At 38.4% G+C, this 22,245-nt stretch overlaps 1 protein-coding gene across 1 annotated transcript in view; it reads right to left on the bottom strand.

Moving 5' to 3' along the window:
- The window catches only part of CNTNAP5 (contactin associated protein family member 5), a 414,440-nt gene extending 393,027 nt beyond the window's left edge, over window positions 1-21,413 (bottom strand). Inside the window, exon 1 of the mRNA XM_030277243.4 lies at window positions 21,247-21,413. The gene's annotated coding sequence lies outside the window, so the exon portion shown is untranslated. The remainder of the gene's footprint in view (window positions 1-21,246) is intronic.
- Between the last annotated feature and the right edge of the window lie 832 nt (window positions 21,414-22,245).

Here is a 22,245-nt window from a genome sequence, read left to right as displayed (position 1 = left end):
TTAATTCCTGAAGGTGACTTCTCATGAAATGCAGAAGAAAGGAAATATTTAAAAAAAAAAGACAGAAAAACTTTAATTAAATTTCTTCACATAGGGTAAAAGAAAAAATGTGATTCCTTTGCAAAAACATAACACTTTTTTTTTTTTTCTAATCCTTTTTCTTCCCTCTAGGACCTTTATTTATTGCATATTTCAGCAGCTACTATCAGGTGATGAGCCTATCAAATAATAATGTAACTGCTGACTTCATTTATTAAATTTCACAAGGGCCAGGCATGGAGTGTATATAGAAAAATCACTATCTCTGGATGCCAACAATGATAATTGCAGCTACAGTTACTGTGAAGGCAGTGGAGTGCTCTGCAGAGTAAATGAGATAGGGTTTTTTTAAGTAGATAAACATCCTGTTGTAGTTCTGAGTGAGTGGAGAGATAAACAACACAACTGTTTAGAAAATGCTCCCCTTATCATTTGTCTAGTTGAAGGGAACAGGTAGGAATTATAAAGCCAAGTAAAAATGTAGGAATGATTGTTGAAACCTGATCAATAGATACATGGTCTGATTTATCTCCAGATTAACACTACATGGAGAATGAATTTTCAAGTTACATCTCTTCATTATTCAAAAAATACCTGTGTCTAGCACAGTGTTCTCCTCTGCCAAGGCTCTCCTCAGTGCATTCCCATATGTATCTTCCAGCATTTATGACTCCCATATATCACTCTGATTTGAGGGGCTAAGCTCAATGCAACATAATATTTAGAAGAATTTCAGCAATGAAAGACAGAGGATAGACAATTCATTAAAAAGAAAAATTTGGGCACACACTTGTAGAACAGACAAGGTTCAGATGCAAGCCTTGAGGTGTTTGTCATGAAAACAGTAAATGAGTAAAAATGCCAATCTTAGGACACTGCAAAGCAGCAGAAAGGGAGTTGCACCCTGCAGTTTACAGACTCATTCCTGGGCACTCTTCCATTCTCATTCTGAGAGTGAGCAGACCTGACATTGTTCTGGCAGTTGGAAAGTCATTCATCCCTCCACTTGAGGCCAGTGCTGGAAATAGCCAGCAATGGGATCTCCACACCTTTTTCAGAACCTCCTCTCTTGCTTTTGCAGGAGATGCAAAGGAATTAGTGAGTTCTGCCGCCAGTCGTGAGAATGCCAGAGAGGGCAGAGTTCAAAGGCTGCCTGTGCTTCCTCTCTGAGTGACTTCTGCAGCCTCAAAGACTAAGGAGAAGTTTAATTGTTTACCAACATCAGTTATAAGCTTGGGAACAGTCTTCATTACAAACCACCATCCTTTTACAGTTGGATCAGACTGTTCATTTGTGGCTCAACTTCTGAAGCAACAAAATGGTAATATTTCCCCACTGTGTATCTCAGATAGAATGCATTTTAACAGCACAAAGATGCTGCTTTGTTATTATCCATCTTTTGATAGGATGAAAGGTTGAAAGAGTTGTTATTTCTGAACGTATTTGAAGGCAAAAATTATTGTCTTTTTTTTTTTTTATCAGCAGTGAAAAAAACAAAAGCAGATTTCAAGGCAGGTGTTAAAGAGCCAGATGCCATTGAAGAATTAATAAATCTTCAAATAATAGCAAGAGTAACTTCTCAAGCGAACTCAGACTGAAGTTTTTTGGTAGTGGGTCAAGCTAACATATGGTCTGCTTAGACACTGAGATGACAGACAGAAACTGAACAGAAGCAATCAAAACAAAATCTGTTAAGGAACAGACAGCAGAAATATGATCAGTGAAGGCAGGAAAATTAGATTGACAGCTGAGAGAGGCTGATAAATGATAAATAAGCAATTTGGCTTTTTATTTTTTTTCAATTCAAGCAATTGCCCCCTGCTATACTATTTCATAAGCTTTGGATATCCCAACAGGTTGATAATATGAAACTAATTTAAAAGTAAATATCCTGTTTCCACAGGGAGTATAACACAAAGCATCACTGATTCTATTTCCAACATGATACACTTTTTGCAGTTGCCTGAATTTAATATCTCATTTACATCAATAGAAAGTAGATCTTGATATATTTCTATGCCCATTTTTGCTAGAGTCTCTGCCATGTCAGACATTGCTGAACACATGGTGGAACTGAAAGACCCAAACAAATCAACAGGCAACTGCAGCAAGAGAGTCTCAGCTTTGGCTTTTTTGGTTTCCCAATTCTCCTGCAACACTCCTTGGGAGAAGGTCAGGAAAGGTAAGTGCAGCAACATAAGTGTTCCCCTTCAGCTTCTGTCCCCCTGTTGCTGTCCACTGCCACCCCTCAACAAAAACACACTATGCAGAGCTGAAAGAGCTGAACAAGAGCACTTTTCACCTGCTTCAACACAGACTCAGCTTGTTTCAAACACCCTTTTGAAATGAATTAGCTACCCAAGTACATTATGTAAATCTGGCAATATTCAATATATGCAGCAAAACGTGGGTTATAAACTATAGCTGCAATGGAATAAGTGGAAAACCTTCTTTTTATGTCAGTGAAATTAAAATATCTAGTGAAAAACAAAACCCAAAAACCTACCTTTACCATGAGTAAATGACAAGCAATGAATAGTCTTAATTCAGGCTTTTCTTGAATTGTTGAATTCATATCTAGAGTAGTCAGTATTAATATAAAGAGCAATAAACTTTTGTGAGATATTTGCTAACTCTATTGTGCCACTCCACAGCTGCCAGCTACAACATATAGAAGAGCAGTTTCTAAGACCTCATCTTCATGCTTTCAGAATTGCAAGAGTAATGAGAAAAACTTAAAAAGTTAATCTTGCTGACCCCACTCTTGGAAGTTGCTTTTCTTAGAGAAATGTTAATTTTCATTATGGACAAATTTATTAATGATTTTGTATTATATGTAAAAATCATAAGTAACCTTGAAGTATCTATCAACAAGGCTCAAAACAGACTAAGAGTGTGAGAAAATGAGATTTAGATGCCATATAAATAAATGTATGTATTCCAGAGAGGCGACTAAAATCTGACCATGTCCAGGGAAACTGAAAGTTCAATTGTTCAGTAAAAGGAGCTGCACCAAGACTTAATGGATGAGACTTCAACACTGATGGTTTCCTGACTGGCAGCAGGAAAGAAGAGACCAGCCCTGGGTGCTGGCTCTTACATGAGAATAGAATATCTGGTTCTTGGTTTGACAAGCCAGAATTTGAACCAAGTCCCAGGTTCTGAAATAAGCATCCCTATCATAGCCCTTCCTGTGCCTCAGTAAGGCCTGATTTCCTTTGCACAGTGTCAGGGTTTGAACATGAGGGACAGAAAACATTGCACCCTCAGCCTGTAATGCAATCAGGTTTTTAGGGTACTCCCTTTGGATGCAATTTTTTAAAGGTGTTTTAACTATGAAGATCCAGGGTTTCTTTTGAGTCACACATCCTCTCCTCAGTTGGGTGCCTAATTTTCACCACAGAAAAGCATTTTAGACTCTCCATTCTTTACAACATTTGTTTGGTTAGCTAAGGAGACTTCCCAGTCAGAAAGAATCAGACCATTGTGCTGTGGCCATGCCCGGGTCCCCAGCTCACTCACCAACAGCTGGGGAGTCACAGCTGGATTCTTAGTGATCCATCAGTGAAATGCTGGAAATGGAAGTGCCAAAAATGGGCAGTGGCAACAGGGAAACGCCTTGGTGAGCAAAACCTTCTGTGGGTAAAAAGAGGCATTGCTTCTTTTTCCTTACAAGGATGCATTCATTTGTCATGGCTAGGTGCTCAAGTTAAAAGGTTATTCAACAATTAGTACAACAATTAGCCAAAATACACAGTGGGATGGAGGTGCATCGTATGAAGACTTTTCTATCTCAGTGAAAAAAAAGACAAAATTCTTTTTCATTCTTTGTCTTAGTAATGCTTAAATTAATACAACCTTTCTCTGTTTTTATTCTGCAGGCAGTTCCAAGTTGTATATTTGCATTTCAAATTAATTTCTTTTTGTGGTTTTCTACACTTCCATGAATAAGGAGTTTGATTCCAGAATAAGAATACTGCACTATTATCCCACATATGAAATGTCAGAACATGTATATTTACATTTCCTAAAGACTATATTACCTAGTGGCAAAAAGATGGTGACACATGAAATGTGATAGTATGAGATGTATAGAATTTTAAAGTCCACAGAAACACCGAGAAAAGACTTCCTGCCTAGAGACAGTGAAAACAATATTTAAAATAGTAGAACAATGGGATGTGCTTAAGTCTGTATTAAGTAATTTTCAAGTGTCATCAAATGGATGAAAAAATCCATAGAATCCACACAGATTGCACGAGTTAACTATGTTCAGATTATGATTTACACTGGAAAGAGGATTATCCCTGCATTGCAATGGTGAATGTTAAAATCAAGGCAGGGCTTGCTTTTCATCCAGTTGAAATGAAAACAGCTTAAACTGGACTGACTGGTTCACGTAAGGTACAGGTGAAATTAGAAAAAGATGACCTGAAAGATGGAAACTCTAAGGTCTATTCAATAGTGTTTTCTCAGATGGATGACTGTAATTTTATGTTTTCACTATGTTACATTATAACATGAGCCAAAATCCATTAGATTCTTTTTTTTGATGGAACTACAGGGTTGGGAAATGTTTCTGATTGGAACTCGAAAACACACACCTCACTCAAAAATGTCACTCTCATAAGGTTCAAGAGCTCTCCTATTAAAACACTTATTTGTGTTACACACACAGAATTAAAGGTTACCATTCTCCATCTGAGCTGCAGTCGGTGCTCATCTCAGTAGGTGAGCTGTCTGCTACAACAGAAAATCAAAGTGCTTAACTGAAACTTTCTTTTGTTTACTTTTTCTTAAATCACTTCAATTGGGTTGTTTGCAGCTCTCAAAAATTTCACTGAATCTCTTACCTGAGTTGACCAAAAACACCCACTTTTTTTTTACTTTTCTGGACTTACCATAAATGCCAGAAGTCTCAATGCCAGCAATGCATGGACCAAAGCAGTCCTCAAAGCACACTGGTTCAAGAACTCCATTTCTCTCAGTGGCCTCCTGCTTGAAGCTGTCTTTCTGCAAAAGTGAGACACTAGACTATTCGATTTTTGCCATTTGAGAACTGCAAAGTAGTAGTAAATATTTTACTACCCATTTTATGTTTTTTAGTAAATGAAATGCATAACGGAACTAAAGCGATTAGAGCATTTTCTGTATTTCTATTCCTTCTTTACAGCCCCCCAAACATTAGGTGAAAATCTGTAAGTTTATCTATAATGTTCAATGATACAGAACATAGATTCTAATAGATGGTATTCAGTGCATAGATCTCTCAAAGCAGAGGCTAATGAGAATGGATTTCTCTGCATATGAAGCTAGAAATGTACTTGTCAACTAAGTGTTTCAACAATATTAAATTCATAATAAAAATCCCAAATAGTAATTTTCAGTGTAATTCCATGGGATTGCTCAGGTATCTGGCTGCCACTCTGAAAGAAATGTCTTATACCACAGACTGCATGGGAAGAACTGCAAAACTGCTCTACTGAAAACTGATTTTAACCCTATGTTCATTAACATGAACATTTGAAAGGAGAAATTTTAAAACCAGGGATAAATTGGTTTTAAAACATTCAGTGCTCAAGGTATATAAAAAATACTTTATGGAACTATTTAAAAATACTTTTTTAAAATCACTTTTTGTATCTCTTTGCTCTCCCTAATTACTTAGTCAATACCTGTGGTGTGGAATTGTTTTTGCCAGGGAAAGCAATCAATTATATCCCTAGAATGATACTAAATCTGTACTTACTTGCTTGGATTTAGATTTCAGGTTGGCTAAGCCACTCTCAAGACGTAAGGTGGCTGCAATTTTCAGTTCACACTAGAGACAGTCACAAGCAAATTCAATATTGAAATATGGTGAAGTGTTATTTTTTAATAACTTCAGCAGCAGTAAACTGTTCAGAAGTGACCACAGAGAACATTTTTGAGCTATTTCTTTACTTTTTAAAAGTAACTTTCAACAGAATTAAATAATAAAATGTGTGCAACTGAAGAAGCAAGAATGTAAAATACTTGCCTTGCTGATTAACAGGCAATATACTTATGAGCAATCCTGGCTTTTGAGTTGAAATTAGCAAAGATGATGAAGCCACCATCAGGTGTCCCTAACACCACAGTCCCTCAAGACATCCTAGGATTTTAAGACATGGAACTAATAAAATTTCATGCAGTTGCTGGGTGAAGTGAATAAGAGGGAAATCACTTCTTAGAAATTGAGACATAAGACAGTCTGGACATAATTTCAGTTCCATTTTACTAAGGCTGCTTTTGGGGTGACCATGATGGCTCTATCACTCAGATACTAGTAGTTCTCTAAGGACTTCTACAGATCTGCCTTCAAGCTAGGAGAACCAAGTAAGATGGTTCAAAGTACAAGGAAAAAATCCTAGCAGCTCAAGTAACTGCATTATTTCTCACCTCTCTCCAATGTCCTTGCAAGACTTAGGGGCCCTCCTAGCAGAGTCTGAGTAGCCCAGAGCAGGCTTTAAAGTGCATCTAATCTACACTAAAAGTATCTCTCATATATCTTATTTTTCTTAAAGTTACTCTACCCTGGACTAAGAATACTGCAGTGATAAAACCAGTGTGTCTGGCTGGTGCAGACACACAACATCCACAACCATAAGACCAAGATCACAGACAAGATCGTGTGATGATGGCTAGGGATAAAGAGGAAGTCAGGGGGTTTGCAATCCAACATCCTGCTCCAAGTGGGATCAACTATGAGATCAGACCAGGCTGCTCAGGACTTTTATTGAGCTCCCTTGATTACACCCACAGCACTCAGGCACTGAGTTTGCTCTTCAGTGACTTCCTCTAAGGCCAAGAAAAATGTAGAAAGAGTGGAAATGCTTACAGAATCTTAGTTAAGCTGTCAGATGAAAAACATGGGTTTTGATTTACATTAGGCATGAATAGACTCAAGCTACAGGCAGCTGTCTGTCCACAACACAAAGCTGATGCTCTTACTAAAGCACCAGTCATTTCTGACTATGCAAAAATGACTAAGAGTCGAGAAAAAAGTAGTTTACCAAGAATTGAAATGTAACAGTGTAGGTGGATGGCAAATCTAATTTTGGCAGTAGGACTGGATGCATGTTTAACAGCATATATGCATTCCTATCCTGCTCTGCTAGTGGGTACTTTAAACCTTGGTATGTCTGTCACACCAAGACCAACAAAGAGCCCCAGAAAGAAGGAAAGTTAAAGAAGAAGAAGCAGTCCCCTGACAGCAGAGAAGGAGGCAGAAATCCAGCCTTTAGGTTCAGAGGGATGTAAATGGTGTGGTTGAAGAAAGCAGGAGGGAGTTATCCAAAGGAAAAAGGAAGATCATATGCAAGAATCTGTTATACACAGCTTGCAAACACGGCCCTGTGATTTATTAGGAAAGCCCACTTTCTTACTGTAATACCTAAGCAGTGTGGCTTTCTAAGCTTCCACTTTCACAAACACCTAGTAGATTATGCTTGTTTTTCTCTGGCCACATGTATGACCCTGATCAACAGCTCAGTGGAAGCAGCATTAGAAAAATACTCACTGCTATAAAATCACAAGGAGGTGATAAGAGTCTTTCTTCACACAAAGCAGATATGATGAGTGCTTTTGAATAAGCCACGCTGCTGGGGTGATTGTATTGATTGGGAAAAGAGGGATAATCATGCACTGATTTTACTTTTTAAATCAGATATGCTCCTGAATTTTCTAAGCAAGAAACTCTAGTGGATAAATTTATTACAACAGTATAAATTTATGCACTGACTGAGGCAGTTGTAGCTAGTATTTTTACCCTTCCTGTCTCAAATTTTTTTTGCAGTGTGACCACATTTGTGATCCTTCCTGGAGGTGGCTGCATTTCAGGAGTGAGACAACATCTGGGTGACCAATACATCTTGATGCCTAGTGTTACACAAATACATCAGGACTTATTGCTATCCTTATTTATTCCTGAATTATTTACAGGTGTGTGTATATATATATATATATATGTGAGATAACAGCAGCAATGTTTATTGTATTCTTTACTACAATGGCTGTGCCCAGAGCACTTAGGGTTTATCCAGTGCAAAAACTTTTTAAAGGTTCCAGAAGTACAAAGCAGCGAATAAACCTCAAGAAATGTTTCTAAAACATTTCTGCTTCTGCACAGGGCCGTAAAAATAAATAATTCATGCTCTTTTCCATCTCTTCTTTTCACCCCAAGAGGCATCACCGTGGGATTTGATTCTTTTCTTTCAGTGTGACCTGCTGAATGGTTCAGAACAGCTACAAGAGCTCTCCAGTAAGCAGAGATGGGAGTGCTAATGGCATGCTGGTTCTGCTATCAGACCACCTTGCAGACTGCTGGTCAGACAGGTTGTGACAGGCAGCTTCTACTTTGACCTTCCTCTGCTGCTCAGAGAAAGGAGACTCCAGACTAGACCTTTAAGCTTGAAGACCCTGATACACAGGGTCCAGGATACCATTTGAAGGTACCTTGTTTAAAATATATTCTCCCACTCAAAGCCTTGCAAAGCTCTCATTCCTGCAGTGTAGTTGTTATTGCTAAACAGAGATCAAAATATCTTGATTTTTCAATTACTTGCTCAGATTCATGTAAGACATTTATCAAAGGTATAATTTGCTCAGTCTCTGTAAGATCTGCAAAGTGAAGTCATGTGGAGTGGAGTCAGATCCATTAAGAGCACTAAAGAATGCAAGTATATTCCATACTTATCCTTCATACAGAGAAGAATGATGTCTAGAGCATTTACAAAGGCTGGATTTGTAACAAAATGGGTCAGGACTGGATGGATGTGTGACATTGGATATTGTGGAAATAAATTTGCATACAGAAGATTGCAGTGAAGAAGGAGAAGTTGCTTTGGCTGATTCCATGGGCACAGCAAAATATAAGGCAAGACAGAAACATCTGCTCTGCTCCAAAGAGTTTCTTACCAATCCAGTTTGAGTGCAAGCCTCACATGATATCTACAAGGGTAAATTTAGATTTTCTCTGTATTAATCTGGTGGAATAAAACTGATATATCAAAAAGTGCAAAACAAACCTCTGTTTTGCTGCCCCTAGACAGCTATGTCATAGAAACAGAGCATGGTTGACACCCATATGGAAACAGAAGAGTTCTTGCTGAATAGAGCCACAGCCACATATTTTAAGCCTCTGTTTAACCTGGCTAGGCTAAACCACCTCATTAAAAAAATACTTTTTTAAAGCATAAAGCTGCATGGCAATTTTCATAACAAATATAGTTTATTTGGCAACTGAATAAGACCAGGGGATTCTCTAGCATTTAAATAATTCTGATTACAATAGAAATATTTTTTCCCCTGCTTAATTCTTAAGAGATCAGTATTATGCCTTAGCTTCACATACTAGGAAAGCTTCTTGCTGCTGTTAGCCATAGCCCTCTTTCTCATAAGCCTCATCCTCTGTTTCCCAGTCTGTGTCCTTTGTTATATCAAGATACTCTTTTCTACTCTTCCTTTCTTGACACAATCTGTTTTCATCCAGTAGTTACACAGAACTGATGTAGAAAGAAGTTAACTCGACTGCCAGAGTATTTTTTTTTTCATTAAAGGGCTTTCTCATCAAGGAGCCATTTGCATGTTCTTCCACATTATCTGTGTGTTTTTGAAAGAAGAAGAGTCCCAAAGAAGCATCTTAGTCTATAAAATACACAAGTACTCTCCAAATTCTCAGCTAGTCAATGCCAGCATTATCCCCAGAAATCTCATACTTTCTTGAAACTTGTCCCAGTGCTTAACTTCTCTAGCATTTCTGGAGTCGAACTGCTGCTTTGTCGATGCCTCAGCACTGCATTATGACACACAGATATAAAAAAAATTAGCCAGGGCACAGATCTGGGCATGGATTTCTGAGATTTCTAAGATTGCTTTCTTTAGGTGAAGCTCAGGCGCTGCAGTTTCATTTTTCACCAGCAATCAGGATGTATTTCCACCCCAGCTGAATGGAATACATGTTCTGCAACAGTAACATGGGCTAATTTGTTTTTAAAAGCTGGACAGTCTCAAACACTGTGTATATATGTTTATTTTTTTTGCTTCTAGCCCACAGGAGAGATGTACCAGCATTTCCCTAAATTGATGCAACCCACTAGGCTGTTATGAGACTCAAATACCCAGTGAGAAATATCTGGACAATCAGCAGAGTCATTGGCTCCATGATAACTCAGCTCTCTTCCTTTGGTTCACAAACTTCAGTATCACCCATAAGACTTATTTGGAACATATTACCTTTTGCTGTAAGATTTGAAACAGCAATAACAAAGGTGAAATATGGGGATTTGGATGAATTTTTTCTTCTTAGTTTTCTGCAATTGAAAACTACAGCATTTCCAGTCTGTTTTGTAGTCAAAAATATTTTAAAGGTGTATGAAGCAGCCATGGAAACAGGTATTTGCAACAAAAACAGCCATTTAAATGAAAATGTCACCTGCCTCCCTCCCTGTCACAGCCTGCTCAGGAAACTGGGCTGTTCCCTTTCTTTCTGCTTTTCAACCTGGCACCCACTGACAGGCCTCCATCTTCCACTTTGAGGTATGTGATGAGACAGCCAGACTGAAGTTTTCCTTTTCCTTGCCCTATCCTTGTGGACAGACTTCTTCCAAGATATCCTATGGATAACTTTCATTCCTTCTAGGGAAGCTAGAAGCAGCAAAAAGCTGCATCCCAGGGAGTCTGAACTCCTCTGCCCTGCAGCTCAGTGGAGGTTTTTAATCCTTGACCCATCAGCCCATTCTGGTGTTGTGGATACATAGCAGGAAGATAGGATATACCTTTAACTTCTCTCACAAGATCTGGGAGGTCACCTCATCACAGTGTGAAAAAGGTTTCCTGAGGTTAAAAAAAAACAGGCTGCCCTTGTTGCAGCCCTTACTGTTGGTTAATCTGTTTTCTCCATGATAGACTCCTCTCTGGACCATGTTGACTTGGAAATCAGAGCAGTAATATTGTCAATCAATATACCTTAAAGCCAAACAATTAACAGGACTGACACTGTGCTTTAAGACTAAGTTTTATCCTTATTTCTTTAGTGACTGTACCTGTTATTTAAGCCAAAAGCAGATTTCACTTATAGAAGTTCAGGAAGTGTGTCTAACCAAAAATGGTATGAAAGATTAGAATGCAGAAAAGCTGCATATACTCCAGACATAAAAGTTAGGGAATGAAAGCCCTTTTAGTTCTTGCTGAATAAAACTGGATGAGACTGAACAAGCACCAAACCAATGGAATTTTTATGATTTTCACCATGCAAAATAAGAAAATGTTGACATATTGCAGGTCTATGAGTATTGTCAGTCTTTTCTAAAGAAAAATTTTCTGGACAGCAAGCTGGACAGTTCTGTGTCTGTTTTATAATGCACACTGTAGCCATGAAAGGGTCTATCTCACAGGTATCCACCTGTTAAAATCACGATCCATTTGCCAGCTTCCAGCTGTGAAATGACATGGCACCAGGGAAACACCAAGTGCTGGTGAGAAGCCCTTTCCATGGTGTTCTCAAAACTGATATGAGTGACTCTGCAGCCATAACAGTAGAGGAAGACAGAGAAGTTTCCAACCAGTGACTTCTCATGTCAGCAGAGCCGCTTTGCAGCTGAATTGCATTTTTGTTTACCAAAAATGTAAATAAACTGCAGAGACCCAGAATATTCTGGCAATAACCAAAGGACATGAACCCTTCTGGCTGAGGAAATAGGCTCAGGAGGAATGAAACTTTTCCCTCAGACTGAATTAAAGTGGTGTTTTGAATCACTTGAACTAGGATTTAATTTTTATTCTCACAGAAGCATGCACACAATATCACAGTCTCTCTCAAGCCTACATATCTTCCTCAAGTTAAAAATTCAGGTTTTAATCTGAAAACAAAAACAACAACAACAAAAAAAAAACCAAACAAACAAACAAAAAAAAAAACCAGCCCAAGCAGACAGACATTTGGAAACAACTCCAGTTGTGTGGATTTTTTTCTTCTTCATTAATTTGGGCTATCAAAAAAAAATTGAAGCTGCAAATATTTGCAGTGGTCTGCATCCAGCACTTCATTAATAGCTCCAGGGATGAAAAGTGCAGCCTAAGCAATACTTATGTCCGTAGATGTCCATCTTTATAAATCCTGAGTAGCCATCAAAAACAGATGTCTAATGGGACCCAACACAAACCATTTGATTAAAAAACCCCACAGCTTTCCATGTTTTTACTCAGAGCCTCACAGGTTATGCCATCCCAGCTTATTGCTGTCTCTCTCATATGTTGTACTTTAAAAAAAAAAAAAAAAAAAAGTTGTCAAATTCTAGGTTTTTGTCCCTCTTTGAGCAGATACAATTGTGTATTGCACATTTCTAGGGTTCCAAACATGTGATCTGTTGGTGGCAGATTTCAGAACATGAACAACCCATCTTCCAAGAATCACACCAGCAACACAGGAGGCAGCCAGCTGCAAAGATCTGAAATTACATATTTTCTACAGCTCATCACTGGCTTTGGGCACACTAAATTATCCTTTTAAGCACATCCTCTACCAAAGAGAAAACTGTGTCAAACCATGATAATAAAATGTCAGGTAAACACCACTCCCTTTAATACCCATTCCAGACATTTTGGCTTAAATCACTGCTCTGAATATTAATATCTTTCCAAAGTACCTAGAGGATGTGGGAAAACCTTTCAGTTTGTCTGGAAGATAAGTTTATTGACCTAATAACACTTTACGCAAAATAAGTTTCAGTCAGGGAAGTCTTTTTCATGCTTGAAAACTACATATTACGGGACCTGACTCTACTGCTTACACTCTTCAAGAATTTCACCCCAGAAAGTTGTCATATGCTCTGACCTGTAGAATTAAGTAGCACTTTTTCAAGGCTATTATAAGCACTTATTTTGGATGTTGCTGTTTTAGAAGACAAATAAATACTACAGAAGGTTTTTTTGAGATAAGCTTTCCTTTTCTCTTCCATGCCTGACATTTCCACACTAGAAGTAAAATGTAGCTGAAACACAAAACTGTCAAAATGAGAGTTAAAAAACTAAAGTTGATTCAGATGTTTGAATTCTTTCATATATGAGAAAATATATTTGTACTTTGTACTATAAATACCCATGTCTCCATTTGTACTATATGGAAGAGAAAATAAAACCAAAACAGGAAAACCTCTAAGAAAATTTTAGAGGAATAATCAGGTTTGGGATTTCTTTTCTTTTCGTTAATTATTGTTATTTTTAATGACTGTCATTTGTGTTACGTCTCCTCAGAATTAAGCAGATCACCTTTCTGGGCAACAGAAGAGAATACAAGGAAGTATCTTTTTCTGGCTTTGGAAGTGAAACCTTAGTTTAATTTTTCCTGCAACATGTAATACATTTAACTGAAGACTAAAATATGTTTTTGTTCTTCTAATGGAAGTTCATTCCATGTTGCATGTCCGTGGATTAGGACAGCTTTCTCAACAGCTCGTTCACAGCTGGTATCTGACTACAAAGAGTAATCGAGGACCAGTGAGCAGGATGGTGTTAGCCACAATGTATAGAGTTGCTGACAACTGCTTAATGCAGGCCAGTGTTCAGATTGCTCCAGTTCATTCGGAACATCAAACACCCTCTAGGCAGCTCTTTGTTTGCTCCCTGTGGCCAGTGCTCAGGAACTGAGCAGCTCAGTGAAAGACATGCACAGCTATGAGAAAACTTTCATTTTTATTACATATTTTTACCTATGTACCATAAAATTGTTATGCACATTCAACATAACTCTTTAAACATCCAGAAATAAATATAATTTGCTACATTTGAAAAGTAGGAAATCTCAAAGCAGTCACTGTTCTATGAAGCAGAATCTCAAGTAAAAATTTTTCTTAGCCATCATTGGAGTAATTTTTTTCTTCTGAAAAACAAAAAATACAAATCTAAGCCCTCTTCCCAAGAGCATGACAAAGAAAGGAAATCAATCATTCAGTAAGAAAATTGGATAAGCAAACCTTTTTTTTAAATTTTCAATACTAGGAGTATTTCGTAGTTGTGCTATGCAAAGCATTGATTAGACAGCAGGGCAAAGGTGTCACAGTATCCTAACAAAACTACTTCTAAAGGATACAGAGAAGAGGTGCTAACAATGCAGATGCCAACAAAAGGAATTTAAGCAGATTTTATTTTCAGCTATAAACTGTAACCAGCTGTAAACTGTAGTATGATCATTCTCATGCCTAAAATTTGAGAGGAGTGTGAAAAAGGTTTATTTCTTGAGTGAGGTCTTAGGCAACTGAGCATAAGGGGTATATTTATTCCTTTCCATTGAGGCACAAGGGGACCATTTAAAGGCACAGTGCCACCTTGCCCACAGTAATCTACATGACATCCTTTTGTTTTGAAGGTGTGGCCTACAGCAGGGTGGAAGAGTGGCAGGGTAAGATACTGCTTACATCCTGACAGACCTTCTTCCACATTGTTTGGGAGAAGGATTCACATTATCTGACCAGGGATGAGACCACCCACAATAAGAAATTTACACTGAAGTCATAAACCTAGGGATGAGGGGCAATTCACAGAGGGCATCAATGCACCAGAGAGGGACAGGTGCCAGGTCTGGTGTTTGGCTCTTGGGATACTTATTTCTTGCTCCAGTTCTCTATCCTGCTAGCTAAACTCAAATCTCAAATCATTAAAAATATATAAGTTTATGAGAATGCATTTGGTGCTCTGTCCTTGCAGATGCTAAAGGAATCTGACCATTGTCATGATTAGTCATTGGAAAAAGTAGGCTTTATAAAATCTTTCAACTTAACTGGTCCTTCACCTCCATGGCTCTGAGCTACTTTAGTCCCATGAGTGCTGATCCACCTGCTGGCTCTTACCTTTTGGCCCTGGCTCTTCCCTTCAAGCTGCCTCTAGATCCTTGTTCCCATAGATCATACCAGGTTGCCCATGAGCCTTATCCTTACACCCATAAAGCAGGGACTTGCTTAAAAAAAAGGAAATCACTTTTTGTAGGAGAGAAGAAGGTAGCAAAAAAACTTAATCCATGAGAATCCCCATGAGAAATCCCCATGAGAAAAAATCCCCATGAGAAAAAAAATTTAGCAATATCCATATTCCCTCAGCTGGAGGAGATTATATGTACAAATAACACATTCATAATGAACATAAGTATTTATAAATATGAAGTGCTATTTTGGTAATTTTAACTCAGACTTCATTAATTTCTAATGTATACTTCTCTGCAGTACGAGATGCCTTGTAAACAGAAAGATGTGTTGCAACATAGGAAAAAAATCCCATGTTTTCTGAACAAGCTGCAAACCCACAGCTGGCTCCCATGAGAGCCATGCTCTCAGATTTATGCTGCTGAGCACTGGCAAATGGCCCTGTAAATGGGTGCTGTGCTTTAGCAGGCTCCTCCTCCGACAAATTCTGTCTGTGGCACCCCTGAAAAAAATAATTCCACCATGTAGGAGCTTCAGTTTCTATAAGGGTGCAGAATGCCTCAAGTGATGATACAATCTATGTATGTCCTGTGTGTGAAGTTAGTGGATTTTGCTGTCATTGCTGTAGCTGCACTATGAGGCACCAGCAGAGAACTGCCATGTGTCAGGATAATTTGCAGCTGGATCTCTCCTAAAAGGAACAGGATATGCCATGAGGCAGATGTATGTCAAGACAAGACAAAGAGGGGAGCTTTGCAGCTAAAGGGAGCCTTTAGAGATTAGATTAGCAAATGTGTGGGTAAAAATCTGCTGAGATGTTCTTAGAAAGCCCAGGAGATGAAGGTGAATGGCTACATGGGACTTGTTTTAGTGAAGCTGAAAATATTTCCCAGTCTGTATGAAATTCCCTCACCCTGCTCATTACTGATGTTGTGGCTGTTTAAATGTGGGAGATGTGAGGAGCGGAAAACTGTGAGCAAACCTGAAGTAAACCAAGAATTCAATACAAACTGAAGCAAAATAAGCTAATTTCCTTGGGCATGAGATGGGAGACTCAAAGGTTCTAAAGGCATGTTTGTTTGGAAAACTTAGTAAACTTATCATCTTTAGAATTACTTAACAGACCATATACATTAACATTTACTGAAAACACAGTCTCTCAGCAAAATAAAGTTTTCTCTTTAAATGACCACATTCAGAAGCATTATTTGGACCCCCAGGTACCATCTTTCACCTTTCCAACCTTCCTTCCAGTGCCTTACATGCTACAAACCAGAGTTCTGGTTCAGCAACAGGTTCCTATCCAGCTTGTATCAGTGCAACTCAGCTATTAGCACTGTCCTGAAGAGATCAATATTAAGTAAAAAAGTAGCTCAAAGTACACAGCTCATCAAAACTGGTGACACTGCCCTTAGATGAACAACTGCAATATTCCTTTTTCCAGCTATGGTTTTACTTTCATCACTAAAATACCACTGGTAGTAAAGTGGTTGTACAAGCTTATTCTCTACCCAGTTACTCCAAGGTAATGTCATTTAACCAAGCAGAAAATGGTGAAAGTCTACCTGCATCACTGGGAATGGAGCTTAATCACTTTGAAATTATTCTGTTTGAATGAATCCGGACTCTCACCGAAGAGAGAAGGGGAGGAATAAATCAGTCAGCAGATCAGAGTGACAAGGAGAACCTATACATCTGCAGGCTAGCAAAAGCTCATATTTAAGTTTCTAAATTCATGCCAGTCACTCAAATAATCAAAAGCAACACCAGAAATTAAAATGATTTTGCTTTTAATTACCTTTTATCCTTACACAACTTTTGGTAAAATTGGTTAAAGATGTCTGAAAAAATGATAAGTATTTTATTAATTTTTCAAACTTCTAAGATTTTGTGCTGTAAGAGGCAAATAAAATTAGAATGGTGGCTCTCTTCCTTCCACTGTATTGAGTTTTTATTGAATTGCTTCAAGAAGGTTGGTGATTCTCCATTTCCTAAATGGACATCAATTTATTGTTAAAAATAACCAAAAATTATATTGCATATATTTAAGGAACATTATGCTGATTTAATTATTTTTCCTGAATGTTGCGTGTTGGGCTACAACCTGATCAAGAATATTTTTTTTAATCACTGTTAAATGTTCAATTTTTTAAAGTATATTTTACATAGAATGAATCTGTGTATATATCTGCTATTATAATCTGTGTGCACACCAAATAAAACAGCAATCTTTCCACAAATTTAAATAAACAAGATCATGGCCATGTTTCATTAATAGTTGCACAATCAGCTCCCAGTTTTCCATATCATGAGTACATTCTCTCAAAAAAATACCTTTGTTTAGATATATTTGGTTTTCAAATATTTAAGTTTCTATTTTCTTGCTGTTTGTTTCCACATCTAAGCCCCGATAAAGCAAGACCTTTTATTTATTGAGTTACCACTGAATCTAAAAGTGCACATCTTCCTTTCTCAAGGTGTGAAGCCAAGCATTCTTTCATAGCTATGAAAGTTTCAACTTCAATGACATTTCCTTAATTAACCAGAACAGTAAAATTCGTGTTCTGCATGAAAATATCGCAAGTCTTTTGCAGCTTTTTATTTTTACCCCTCAGAGGAAGCTGATTTTTTGAAAGGAAGAATCTCCTCCTATGGCATTTGTATTGATCAAAGTGAAATTATTTTCTTTGTTTTGTAAAAGGGTATATATCCCATGGAACTGTCAAAGCTACATAGCTATTTTAAAGACCGAAAATTATGGCATGCCTGATCCTGTCTGTCTGAGGCCATAAATTGTCAGCATCCTAAAAGCTCTCTCATCTTAGAAAAGGACAGCTAACAACAAAGTCTTACGCTAAAGGAGACATCAACAACACAGCTGATTCCTTCTTGCAAAGAGTTTTGTTACAAACTTTTTGCTTGATTTTAAAAAAGTCGAGAAATTATCATTAACTTGTGATCCCCATGCTCTGACAGAAATTGCATGTGATTTATAATCAACAAGTTCTCTGAGAGGGACCTTAAACCATGCAGTAAAACTCCATGAAGGGTAATTTATAATTCATCAAGGATTACTCTTCCCTCAAGACACATGATGAGGGAACAGGGGCAATTAGGGAATGAGAATTACTGTGTCTCTTACCAAACAAAATTATTCTAGGGATTCTTGAATTGAACACCAGGGAACAGCTGAACTTTACACACTCTTGTGGACCTCCAGAGAGCCTGTTAAAATTTCACTGTAGTTAAAAATGGCCAAGAGTGGAAAAAATAAACTTGAGCTGCAAGGAATGGAAATCCAAGTAACTCTTGGTGGTTGTTTAGTAATAAACAGTAACTTGGCAAAGTTAACAAGTTTATTTAAAAAAAAAAATTACCTCTGTGATCATTACATGGTGCACCTAATGGTTTATTACTCACAGCAAATGGAAATCTGACATTGCACAAAGCCCATTGTCAGGGGGCACTCAATCACCTGTATGACTCATGAGACACTGCAATGTAGAAATGTGACACAGAATAAGGATCCTGGGGCTCAGCTCAGTGTGCCTCTGAGAAGACACTTTTTTTCAAAGCTGGGTTCTTGAGAAGATCTGACTGACAAAAGAGGATCCAGAGCTGTCTGCCAAGCTGTGAAGACTTGTGCTAAGATATTTCTTCTTTTAAGTCTAAAGCAACCTTTAAAATATAAAGATCTCATAGTGACAGTGTCAAACCAAATACAAGTCCAACATGTGCACTGTAATTCAGCAGCAGGTAATACAGTAAGTAGGAAATCTGATGAACTTCAAGTTGACATGTACTGGAGTTTCACGGACAGACATATCCATTTATCACTCTGTGACGACTCGTTCGTCCCTCAGATAATTAGCACTTGGTCTGTAAGGGCCTGTTACTCACAAAATGCCTCTGATCGCAGTCAGATTGAATATTCCCAGCAAGTTTGACAGCTGATAGGAAAACCACTCTCCTGAAACCTGTACTATGCTTAAATGACTTGAGAAGATATGATTCTAATGCTGTTGCTTTGATACATTTTAATGGTAAAAAGGCTGATGGCTGCATCTGTGAATGTACTTCAGCACACTGGAGCACGTGCTTCCAACTCCAGAACCACAGCCCTTCATCTCTGATTTCAGCTTCTACCTCTCTCTCTCCAGTCATCTGTGACCAGTCCAGTGACCAATTTTAGACCTCTTGGGCATTCAGATTTCTACTGCTGAGCTGGAACAGGACTGTTTCCATCATAAAAGAATATAACCTGGAAGCCCAGACATGGTTCCCCTGCCAAAAGCTGTACATCTGATGAATACATCCAGAACACACTTTGAGCTCTGTATAAAACTTTGCCAGATAAGATGGCATTTCAGCAATTTCTCCTGAATTCAACCACTTAGGCAGAATAAGAATTGTAAAAAATAAGAGCCAGAGCTAATCAGCTCCCTTCCTAACAAGGATTCAAATTCACGTCTTCCTTGACAGAAAAGCAGCCTAATTACCAAGCAACAGGCAAAGCTGAAGCATGATGGTGACATTTCTCCAGCAAGAAAGGCCTCACAGAAGCCAGAAGTATTCATCCATTAATAAACCAGAGACTGTCATTAAATGTGCTTAAGATGGATGCAGTGCCCAGCTCTCAAATGCTGGAAAACCTCTGCTAGTGTTTGGCAACATATTGTAATCAGCTAAGAGTTGTTTTCTTTCCCTCTACTGCAGAACTAAGATTCTCTACTATACCAGAAAAAAACATGCAGGCAAAGATCAAGGTCAAAGGAGAAATTTAAAGGCTAGGCATTGCAGTACACTCTGTGACAGCAAAGTCATTTCAATTTACCCCATTTCTTTCCCAAATTGTTTGATTCTGTTTTTCTTCACTACTCACCTTATGCACATACATCAACAACACAGTGCCCTCTGTGTAACACCCGTTCCCAAGAGAGGCAAAGTTTTCATCTCTCTTTACTATCTGTCCTCATTAACTTCATCCCTTTTTTCCAGTTTTGTTCCAAAACATAAACATCAACAAGCTGACTAACTCATTTTGGATGCAGAGAAAGTTGGGTTCAGAGCAGACCTGGCCACAGCAGAATGATTTTTTCTTCCTTCTTCTCCACCAGGGCAGTACATCCATGTATGAAACTGGAGAAGCCATGTATGAAACTGCAGAACATCAGGCTGTAAAATGCAGTAGCACTAGAACTTCAAACAAAACTCATGTACCCATTCAAAAAAAATTGACAGTGCTATTACAGCTTATGTCAGATAAGTGGACAAACTGAGACACAAGTCAAGTAAGTGGACGCTTCAGCAAAGAAGTACAATAGCAGAGAACAGATCCAAGAGAAATTTCTTGGTGCCATAAACTTCCACTTAATCCCAAGACTATCCTTTCTTTCTCCAAAGCAATACTAGGATGGATTTGGTTAATTGATCATCAGCCTGAGCCACCTCTGTAATACCACGAATCTGAATCTATTACAGAACAACAGGAATATCACACAAGCTCATCATCTGTTATTTAATCACGACATAAGAAGAACCAAGAAGTATTTCTCTCCCTGCTCAGCTAACTCTTTATGGTATTTAGCTGATGCACAGAATTCAAGTCTTTTTGAAATAATAGTGCCAAATTATATTTGGCTCATCAAGTTTCATACCTCTTGGCTCGATAACTCCCTTGACAACTGACCTTCTGTTGGTTCTCAAATTTAAAGACTGATCTTATCTTATGTATCCATGAAGCAGATGGAGATTAAAAGTTATGTTTTTTAAAGGTGAAGATGGTAAAATATCTATTATTTTGGAATTACAGGAAGTTATTTTTTCATGCATTATTTTTTCACTACTAACTATTATTATTATTACTACTATCATGATTTTATTCTTGCTATAAGTTCCCCATACTTCTCAGGCTGCCTAGAAAGCGCTTACTCTGACACTTCCTCAAAGGCACCTGTGACAAGAAGCACACATCATAAAGCAGCTTGCTTTTGCAAGACCAATTCTGGGTGGAGAATTTGATTTTAAACAAATGTTGTGTCCTGGAAACAGACATACACAGACATCCAGCCTATACATGCCACCTGTGCAGTATATCTCAAAGAGAAATCTAGCACCTAGAGGGCAGGCTAACACTAGCAAAATAACTCTTCACACAAAGTGCACGATCTTCCAGAATATGGCGTGCCCAACACTTTGCATTCTCTCCACCCAGTCTCTCTTTATTTTAGACTTTATTTACACATAAATCACCCAAAGGAGTAAATGCACATACCTGGAAAGCACAGGGCAGCCTGCTCAATGTACACACTTGCTCTCAGTTATGGTGACAGCCTAACTCCAGCTGCAAGATCTCAGCTCTGTATTGTGAAGTTCTTCATCTGAATGCATAAAAGCTCCTTCACTTCTACTAGTCACTCCAACATGACTTTCATGGATATCCACAATTATATTCATCTCTGGATTTGGAGAAGGAGGAGCTACTTGAAAAATACCCACAGTCTGAAAAAATATGTCATTTGTGTTACTTTACTGGGCAGACCTGCCACAGGATTTTTAGTGCTGGCTGCACAGGCTTGCATAAATGGCACAAAGAATATTAAGCATTTTTCTCTGATCACAAGCTGCTGCTTCCTTTCCCTGCTTCTCTCCCTGCTCCCACACAGCATCCTACTGGGGTCAAATTAGAGGAGGGCTAGATAAACAGAATCTTAGGTTTACCAGATTCACCTCAGACTTGGAAAACCTATATTTTTAATCCAGTGTGCGTTGCTAGCCTTTGCTGCCACTTGATCTATCACTTAATTTCCATTTCTCTGGTTGCCCTCTGCCTCTGTCACCTAATGAGCTGTTGCTATTCTGTTTGCCTGTGGTAGAGTCACATCCTGGTCCTGGTGCTGCTGGGACCTTATTTATGCTACCCTCCCTCATTTCTGCAGAGTCCCTCCTGTGTAAGAGTGAGAGGACTCACCTGTCCTGCCCTGGGGATGCCAGAGAAGGTTTTGGGGGAGAAGCAGAGCTGCTGTGACAAAGCTGCCACCCCCTCCCTGCACCGACACAGCCAACATGCACAGCATGCTGCAGGCACCCACTGATGACTCAAAGCTAAGGCAGCATCAGAAAGCAGAGCTGCACTTCCCAGCTGGAAATCTGAGTGTTTTGCAGCCTTTTGTAGGAATGGCCTTACAGTGAGTTTTGAGGAATAAGATATTATAAAAACACCAGAAGAAAAATAATAATATAGGCTTGATTGGAGGGGAAGAAACTCCTCTAC

This window comes from Taeniopygia guttata, chromosome 7 (genome assembly GCF_048771995.1).
Source record: "Taeniopygia guttata chromosome 7, bTaeGut7.mat, whole genome shotgun sequence".
Taxonomy (NCBI): Eukaryota; Metazoa; Chordata; class Aves; order Passeriformes; family Estrildidae; genus Taeniopygia; species Taeniopygia guttata.
The sequence above is the reverse complement of the archived record's forward strand: the minus strand, read 5'-3'. Positions and strand labels throughout refer to the sequence as shown.